The sequence below is a fragment of the Nomascus leucogenys genome, chromosome 5 (genome assembly GCF_006542625.1).
Source record: "Nomascus leucogenys isolate Asia chromosome 5, Asia_NLE_v1, whole genome shotgun sequence".
NCBI classification, from domain to species: domain Eukaryota; kingdom Metazoa; phylum Chordata; class Mammalia; order Primates; family Hylobatidae; genus Nomascus; species Nomascus leucogenys.
In genome coordinates this window covers 21,983,589-21,992,790 of record NC_044385.1, presented here as the reverse complement: position 1 = coordinate 21,992,790, position 9,202 = coordinate 21,983,589, and the positions used below count along the sequence as shown (strand labels likewise).

Genomic DNA, 9,202 nt, shown 5'->3' with positions numbered 1-9,202 from the left:
AGAAGCTACTGGCGTGTTTGACCCCCTTCCTGCATGTTCATTAGGGAATGTGACACTCCAGCCACCAAGCGGCCCTGACACCTCCTAGAAACACTTTTTGCTTCCTCTGCAATGCAACCCTAAGCTATCCCTTCAGCATTTGGCCTGCCTCTTGGTTTTGGAGCCCTGAGAGGTTCCTGGTGGGAGCTGATGAGTTTTCCAAAGAACCTTTTGGGTGGGTAGGGGTGTGTGTGTGTGTGTGTGTGTGCATGCACGTGTGGTGTATGTAATTAAAGACATGTCTTGGTACAAAATCAAATAGCACAGAAGGGTCTACAGTGAAAAGCAGTAAGCAATAATCTCCACTCCACCCTTCCCCACTCCAACGGTCAGTTTTGAGGGTTTACCTCCAAAACAACAAACAGAATACTTGTGCCTCTTTTTTTCTTTTCTTTTTTCTTTCTTTTTTTTTGAGATGGAGTCTCACTCTGTCGCCCAGGCTGGAGTGCGGTGGCACGATCTCGGCTCACTGCAACCTCCACCTCCCGGGTTCAAGCAATTCTCCTGCCTCAGCCTCCCGAATAGCTGGGACTACAGGCAGGTGCCGCCATGCCTGGCTAATTTTTTGTATTTTTAGTAGAGATGGGGTTTCACCATGTTGGCCAGGAAGGTCTCAAACTCCTGGCCTCAGGTGATCCACCCACCTCGGCCTCCCAAAGTGTTGGGATTACAGATGTGAGCCACTGCATGAGGCAATTCTTTTTTTTTTTTTGAGACAGAGTCTTGCTCTGTTGCCCAGGCTGGAGTGCAGTGATGCAATTTTGGCTCACTGCAACCTCCGCCTCCAAGTTCAAGCGATTCTTGTACCTCAGCCTCCCAAGAAGCTGGGATTATAGGTGCGAGTCACCACGCCAGGCTAGTTTTTTGTATTTTTGGTAGAGACAGGGTTTCACCATGTTGCCCAGGCTGGTCTTGAACTCCTGGCCTCAAGTGATCTGCCCGACTCAGCCTCCCAAAGTGCTGGGATTACAGGCATCAGCCACCACGCCTGGCCTGTTTTTTCTTTTTAGCTTCGTTCTTTTATCCATTTAACAAATATTTACAGAAGGTCTGAACCAGCCATACATAGTGCTATGCACTTTAAATGGCTTTGCTTTTCCCTGAAACCAAGAGGCAGAGAGGAATGAAAGGGCTGGTTGAGGGAAGAGAAGCAGAGTAGGAAGTCAGGGCTGGTCAAGGCTGGGTCAGGAGACCCCACCTGCAGGAACCTGCTCCTGCACAGAGGCCAGGCTGCTCATCCCGACTGGATGCTTCTGTCCACCCATAATGCCCACTCGATGGGCAGTTTCAACACTGTGCTGCCAGGAAGAGGGCTTTCAAATTTGGCTGGGAGTGGGAAGAATCTAAAAGGGGAGAGGGTCCCAGAGCAATCCCCCCTACCACAATGAGAGGAGCTGGGGACAGAGCCCCTGGACCTTAGGAGAGGCACCATGAGTTCCCTGGGCTCCCACTGATCTTTTGAATCCTGAACTAGAGAAGGTAGAATGACCAGGTCCATGTGTAAGACCTGCAAAGACCTTAAGCCCTGAACACCACTAGGCTGTGAACTCTGCCCTCCAAGGCTGACAGTGAAGCTAGGTTGGTCTTCAGGGCAGCAAGAAGGAGGAGTCAGGAGGTGGCATCCACACACTACCCCCATACCCAGAAGTGGGGAGGGGAGACCTAGAGGCACAGAAGGCAAAAGTAGCTTGAAAATGGCAGACAAGAGGGCTGGCAGGGGACAACAGGCTTTGCCACCAGCATCCACACAGCCCACAGGCCTGAGGGGCTCCTTTTTGAGGAGGGACTCTGGGGAGGGGGTCCTGAAGGAAAGAGCTGTGGAATCAGGCCAGGGGCTCCGGCTTCTTCTGCCTAGGCGGAGCAGCAACCGGCTCAGCAGCGTCCCAGCCCCCTGCTTAGCTCCTCCCCCTAGGTCCCCCGCTGGGCAGAGGGCGGGACAGACAGAGGCAGGGAAGTAGAGGGAAAGGGCGAGCAGGCAGATGGAAGTGCAGGGAAATGGTGCGACTTCCATCCATCTTTTAAAAAATGACACACAAGAGTCCGTGTTTAAGGAACTCTAAGATGGTGCCAAGAGACAGAAATGTTTCTGGGCCAGAAAATAGGAAGTTAGTGGCAGGTCCCCAAAAAGAAAAGGCGCTCCAACTGTCAAAAGGAAGCAAGGCAGGAATACTTTTTTAAGTTTTTTATTTTCAGACAGGGTCTCACTCTGTCGCCCAGGCTGGAGTACAGTGGCATGATCTCGGCTCACTGCAACCTCTGCCTCCTGGGCTCAAGCGATCCTCCCGCCTGAGCCTCCCGAGTAGGTAGGACTATAGGCACACACCACCACTCCCGCCTAATTTTTGTGGGTTTTTTTTTGTAGAGACAAGGTTTCACCATGTTGCCCAGGCTAGCCTTGAACTCTAAGTTAGGATTCTTAACTTGGACAATATCTACTGGCTCCCTGTTGTGAAAGACAAGAATTTAGCCCTTTCCCCTTCACTTGGCATTTCATTCCCTATCCCCCACCAATTGTAATACGTGCACTGGTAATTTCAGTTCTTTTTGTTAATTTTGCAAATTTAAACAATACACTAAAACCTCTATTTCCTGCTCCCCAAGCTTTAGGGAGTGTCTCAGTGTTTCACCAGGTGAAGCCAGACAATGAGACACCCCTCATCTACCACCTCTACCAGCTACATCCTTACCTGTGCGTTCTCAGGCCTGACAACCTTTACATTCTGTTCAGTCCTTTATTTACAAATTGATTTTAAATGTTGAAAACACCAATTAACAACATTATATAATTTTTAGATTAAGTAAATAAATTTCACTGTAGAAGATTTAAACAATCCTGATAAGGCCGGGCACTGTGGCTCACGCCTGTAATCCCAGCACTTTGGGAGGCCAAGGTGGGTGGATCACCTGAGGTCAGGAGTTAGAGACCAGCATGGCCAACATGGTGAAATCCAGTTTCTACTAAAAATACAAAAATCAGCTGGGTGTGGTGGCGGTTGCCTGTAATCCCTGCTACTCGGGAGGCTGAGGGAGGTCGAGGTTTCAGTGAGCCAAGATCGTGCCACTTGTACTCCAGCCTGGGTGACAGAGCGAGACTCTGCCTCAATAATTAAATAAATAAATACATAAATAAAAATAAACAATCCTGATAAAACAAAAACGTCCATATTCTAATACCCCTTCATCTTCCCTGCCTCCTTGCAAACTCTTTTTTTACATTTTTTTGTTCTTTTTTTTTAAAGACAGGGTCTCGCTCTGTCACCCAGGATGGAGTGCAGTGGTGTCATAATAGCTCACTGCAGCCTCAAACTCCTGAGCTCAAGCAACCTTCCCACCTCAGCTTCCTGAATAGCTGGGACAACAGGTGCCTGCCACCACACCTAGCTAATTTATTTTTGTAGAGATGTAGTCTCTCCATGTTGCCTAGGCTGATCTCAAACTCCTGGGCTCAAGCGATCCTCCTGTCTCAGCCTCCCAAAGTGCTAAGATTATAGGTATGAGCCATCATGCCCAGCCTCTGAAAACTCTTGCAAGGTAATTAATCATTGCTATCATTCTGGTATGCATCCTTTGAGACATTTTTTCTATTAATTGGTACTTATATGTACATATAAAATATATATTTTGCATTCTTTTCTCTTTCACATAATTGGGATCAAACTGCACATAACTCCATGCAACTTGCTTTTCTCACTTAACAGATGTCTTAGAGATATTTCCATGGTGGCCCACCAAGTTCTATTACATTCTTTTCACTGCTGAATACTATGTCAAAGTGTAGAAGCATTCCTTTGGCTTGAGCCCAGGAGTTCAAGACCAGCCTGGGCAACACAGTGAGACTCTGCTTAAATTGTCTTAAAAATTAGAAGCATTCCCTTGATGGACTTTTAGATTTTTTCCATGTTACAAACAATGCTGCAATGAAAGTTCTTGAGCATTCCTCTTTGTGCACCTGTAGGTGGGTATTTCTCTAAGGTAGATACTGAGAACCAGGGAGAGGATGTACATATTTTACGGTGTTATCAGATTCTGGCAAATTGCCCTCCAAGAAGTTTCCACCAATTTATAGACTCATTCATTTGTGTGAGAGAGCCTATCTCTGCATGTCCTTACCCTTTTTTTTTTTTTTTTTGAGATAGAGTCTCGCTCTGTCACCCAGACTGGAGTGCATTGGTGTGAGCTCAGCTCGCTGCAACCTCTGCCTTCTGGGTTCAAGCAATTCTCCTGCCTCAGCCTCCCAAGTAGCTGGGATTACAGGCGTCTGCCACCATGCCCAGCTAATTTTTGTATTTTGGTAGAGACGGGGTTTCGCCATGTTGGCCTGGCTGGTCTCGAACTCCTGACCTCGTGATTCGCCCGCCTTGGCCTCCCAAAGTGCTGGGATTAAAGGCATGAACCACTGCGACCGGCCTGAAGTCCTTTAACTGTGGGAAATCTCTGCCTTTCCTGTCTTCTTTTAATACTATCTCATCCTACCGACCCTCTTCATCTCCTCTCCATGATCTCTGTTCTCTAGATCTAGAACCGATGGAATCTCTACGTTTCATCTTTCCTTTGTTTTTCTCTGCCCTTGGCCCCACATTCTGAAATATCATATCTTTATAGTTTACCCCTTCTGTTGCTGCTTTTTAAACAAAGTTTTTATTTTAGAATAATTTCATATTGATAGAAAAATTGCAAAGATGGTACAGATAGTTCCCATATATCCCACATAAGTTTACTCTATTATTAACAGTTACATTAGTGTGGTACCTTTGTTATCATCATTGAAGCAATTTTGATACAAAATCCACACTTCACCCAGATTGTCTTAGTTTTTAGCTAATGTCCACTTTTTGTTCCAGGATCCCATTCATCACACTATATTACATGTAGTTGTCTTGTCTCCTCTTGGCTGTGACATTTGGGTTTTTATTTTCACAAGTAATATTAAAATGTCCAAAGCTTCTTTTTTATTATGGAATCATTCTGAGAATATGAATTATAATCTTAAAGTATTTTATGTTCCCCCCAAGTATTTGTTTGCTCTACAGTCAGTTCTTCAAAGGGGACCAACCTAAGCCATCATCTATTACCATAGAGAAAGTAGAGCTGGGAGTCATCATAATGAACACTTGTTCTTGGACAAAGACTCCCATTGGGCAGCTCTCCCATTGTGAATCTCAGCCATGTGCTGACTGCAATGGACAGGAGCATATGCATCGAGGCCTTATCCACTGGCAGGTCCACAGGGACTGTGAGCACAAGAGGCCACCTTGGACATCACCCAGATCCCTTCTCAATCTGGGTGATGGGCAGCTTCTGGGCTTCCCTAGGGGTACTGACCTCAGGGCTGGGTGGCCTCTTCCCTCTGTCCTGAGGAAGCCTCCCCTAAACAAAGGAGCATCTACCTGTGCCCAGAGCCTGGAGAAACCTCTGAGGTATGCAGATTGGGGGACTGTATGTAGGAGCCCAAACTTTACCAAAACACCTGTAGAGTCCGTGAAAAAGGAAGGCTCCAGCTAGGTGGATGGGATGACCTCTGCAAGGCAGTCTGGAGACCGTCTGGAGGCCATGGGGATGGCAGCTCTCACTGGAGTGAGCCAAGCCACCTTTTCTTTTTTTTTTTTTTTTTTTTGAGTTGGAATCTCACTCTGTTGCCCAGGCTGGAGTGCAGTGGCCCAATCTTGGCTCACTGCAACCTCTGCCTCTCAGGTTCAAGTGATTCTCCAGCCTCAGTCTCCTGAGTAGCTGGGATTACAGGCGTGTGCCACCGCGCCCGGCTAATTTTTGTATTTTTAGTGGTCAGGCTGGTCTTGAACTCCTGACCTCATGATCCACCCGCCTTGGCCTCCCAAAATGCTGGGATTACAGACGTGGGCCACCGTGCCCAGCCACTGAACCACCTTTTCTAAAAATTGGTATGAAATAGATAACATATATACGGTCACCTTAAACAGGTCGCTCACATTCTCTCCTCAGTTGAGGACCATGGAGCAAAGGCCCGAGGCTGGTCTGACACTCGTGGGGAGGGTAGCAGGGGTCTGATTGTTTGCATTGTCCCAGCATGAGGAACCACCAGTCTGGCTGAGCCCGGCCCCTCAGATCCACCATGGCTTGGTTTGTATGTATCTGTGTAGCAAGCCAACGAGGTCTTGGTTCTTGAACCTAGCGGTCATTAGAGGTACGGGAGTGGGGGACCATATCAGCAGTTTCCACTTTATTCTGAAGACAGTGGGTTTTCTGAGACAGTCATGGTTTGAAAAGCTCGCTCAGCAGCCTTGTGTGGAATGGAGGAAAGGAGGCCAGGAGGAGTGGCCTCTGTAGTCACACAGAAGAAAAATTGTGGGACCTGAATCATGGCAGTAGCAAATGGGATAAAGCCACTAGCAATCCAGGAGGTGAGTCTATGGTGACCAAGGACTGAGTAGATGTGGCAGAGGAGACTCCCAGCCTGTAAGAGGAGGCGGGTCCAGATTTCAAGGGAGAAGACATCAGGTTCTGTCTGAGTGATGAGGAGCCTGTGGGAAATCTGGGAGGAGAAGTTATGGAACCATGACCCTGGGCAACATCAGCACAGCATGTAGGTGGTACCTGGAGCCATGGGGGGAAGAGGCCATCATCAGATAATATAGGAGAAGGACACTTATGAAGCCTTTTGGAGACGTCCACCAGAACCTCTCCAGAGAAAGATTGCTGTGTAACAAATTATCTTGACTTGGTGGCTTAAACACCAAGCATTTATTGTCTCACTGTTCCTATGGATGAAGAATCCAGAAACAGTTTAGCTGCATGGTTCTGGCTCGGGGTTTCCCATGAGGTTGCCATGAAGATGTCGGCTAGGGCTGTAGTCGGCTGAAGGCTTACCTGGGGCCCGAGGATCCACCTGCAGGATTCACTCACATGGCTGTTGGCTGAAGGCTTCAGCTCCTCTTTGGTTCTTTGCAGAAGGCATCACGTCCTCCCTGAGTGGACCTCTCCATGGGTCTTCAGAAGGCAGCTGCAGACCCACAACTTTTACTCAAGAGAGGAAGTCAGTGTTTAAAAGAGAAATCTGTGAATTGTCCAAACAGAAGTAATACCTGATGTCACAAAAACAAATGTCACAGAAAGAGAGAGACTGATTCTGAATTTATTTAAAAGTCTGGGGCCGGGCGCGGTGGCTCACACCTGTATTCCCAGCATTTTGGGAGGCCGAGGCAGGTGGATCACCTGAGGTCAGGAGTTCAAGACCAGCCTGGCCAACATGGCAAAACCCCGTCTCTACTAAATATACAAAAATTAGCCTGGCATGGTGGCGTGTGCCTGTAATCCCATCTACTAGGGGGCTGAGGCAGGAGGATCGCTTGAACCTGGGAGGTGGAGGTTGCAGTGAGCCAAGATCATGCCAGTGCACTCCAGCCTGGGAGACAGAGTGAAACTCTGTCTCAAAAAAAAAAAGTTTGGGCCAGCCACAGTGGCTCACACTTGTAATCCCAGCACTTTGGGAGGCTGAGGTGGGGATTGCTTGAGCCCAGGAGTTCAAGACCAGCCTTGGCAACATGGTGAAACCCCACCTTTACAAAAAATACAAAAACAATTAGCCAGACATGGTGGTGCACGCCTATAGTCCCAGCTACTTGGGAGGCTGAGGTGGAAGGATCACCTAAGCCTGGGGAGGTCGAGGCTGCAGTGAGCTGTGATTGCACCACCGTACTCCAGCCTGGGCAACAGAGTGAGACCCTGTCTCAAAAAATATATATATATATTTTGATATTTTGCTCATCGTGATTTTTTGGTGTTAATTTTCACTTAAAAATGTTAAACTAAAATATTGTTTATCTTGATTACTGAATTCTTTGGTGCCCTCTTAGACTTTGCCTCCAAGATGAGTACCCCACTGACCCCACCTGGGTCCAGTCCTAGGGAGAGCGGAGGGTCCCAGCTGGGGCCTGGGAGAATAGCAGGAAAGTGAGAAAAGTCGAGAGAGGAAAGGGTTTCTGAAGGAAGGCATGGTCAATGAAGACACAGCAGCGGAGATGGGACCCTTCCTTCCTCTACCTTTGCCACATCACTGTGGTTTTTTCTTAATTTATCAAAGGTGGGAGGAGAATTTAGAACTTCCTAGAGTCCGGCCTCAGGCAGTGAGAGATATTTCCAGGCAGATCCCCAGAGGGCTTTGTGGCTTCGATTCCTGCCTCCCAGAGGTTGCAGCACTATCTAAAGAGCAGAGCCCCCTGTAAGAAAATCATTTTTGATGAGGGGGAAAAAGTCTACCCTGAAGCTTCAAATGGTGTTGCCTCTCTTCGGAAGGACCAAGAATGTGAGTGAACTGGGCACAGTGGCTCACGTCTGTAATCCCAGCACTTTTGGAGGCCATGGCGGGAGGATCCTTGAGCCCAGGAGTTCAAGGTCAGCCTGGCCAACATAGTGAGACCTCGTCTCTAAAAACAAAATAAGATAAAATAAAAAATAAAAGAATGGGAGTGAACGAGGAACCCTGTGGCTCCCTGATCCCCGTTTAAAGTTCAGTGTGCAGCGTTTGCATCTACCCAGGCTGGGTCTCCTTGCTGTCACACGTGTTCTATTTCTACCCTCAAAACAATGGAGGACTTTGGAAGGGAAACTGAGGCCAAAACGCACAAACTAATTCATTCAAGGCCTTGCAGTGTGACTGCCATGTCAACAGGGTCAGGGTGTCCTGCTGGGATTTGAACCCACGCCCCCTGACCAGTCTAGGCTGCACCTTTGGCCCCTTAATCTAATGGGTAAACAATCTCCTAATCCTAGTAGATGAGCTACTTCTGGGCAGCAGGCTAATCCCATCCACAGTTCATTCATGCAATCCACATCTACTGAGCACCTATCCATCATCAGCCACCTCAGAGCTGGGGATACAAAGCCCAGGTCCCACCCTTGAGGAGCTCAGTGTTTAGTTAACAGGATGATAGTGGACAGGATATGAAGTGTGGCTGGGCCCAGGCCATGCTAATGTGGATTTCCATTAGCTTCCCACTGAGCAGCTGATTTCAGATTTTCCTTCTTTTGGGGTCAGAGGCCCTTCCACGTTGACTGAACAGATGCAGCCCTGCCACCGGCTGAGCAGTGGGCCTGGAGAAGGCCCTGGCACAGGGACGCACAGGTATAATCCGGGGATAATCTCTTCAGACCTGCCTCTACTCTTGCCTCATTGCAGGAGGGCTGAGCC

The 9,202-nt window shown here is 48.1% G+C and overlaps 1 protein-coding gene across 1 annotated transcript in view; it reads right to left on the bottom strand.

The window, feature by feature from the left end:
- Positions 1-6,220: 6,220 nt before the first annotated feature.
- SDE2 (SDE2 telomere maintenance homolog) overlaps positions 6,221-9,202 on the bottom strand; it is a 39,325-nt gene continuing 36,343 nt past the window's right edge. The window contains exon 10 of the transcript XR_004030082.1: positions 6,221-7,069. The gene's annotated coding sequence lies outside the window, so the exon portion shown is untranslated. The remainder of the gene's footprint in view (positions 7,070-9,202) is intronic.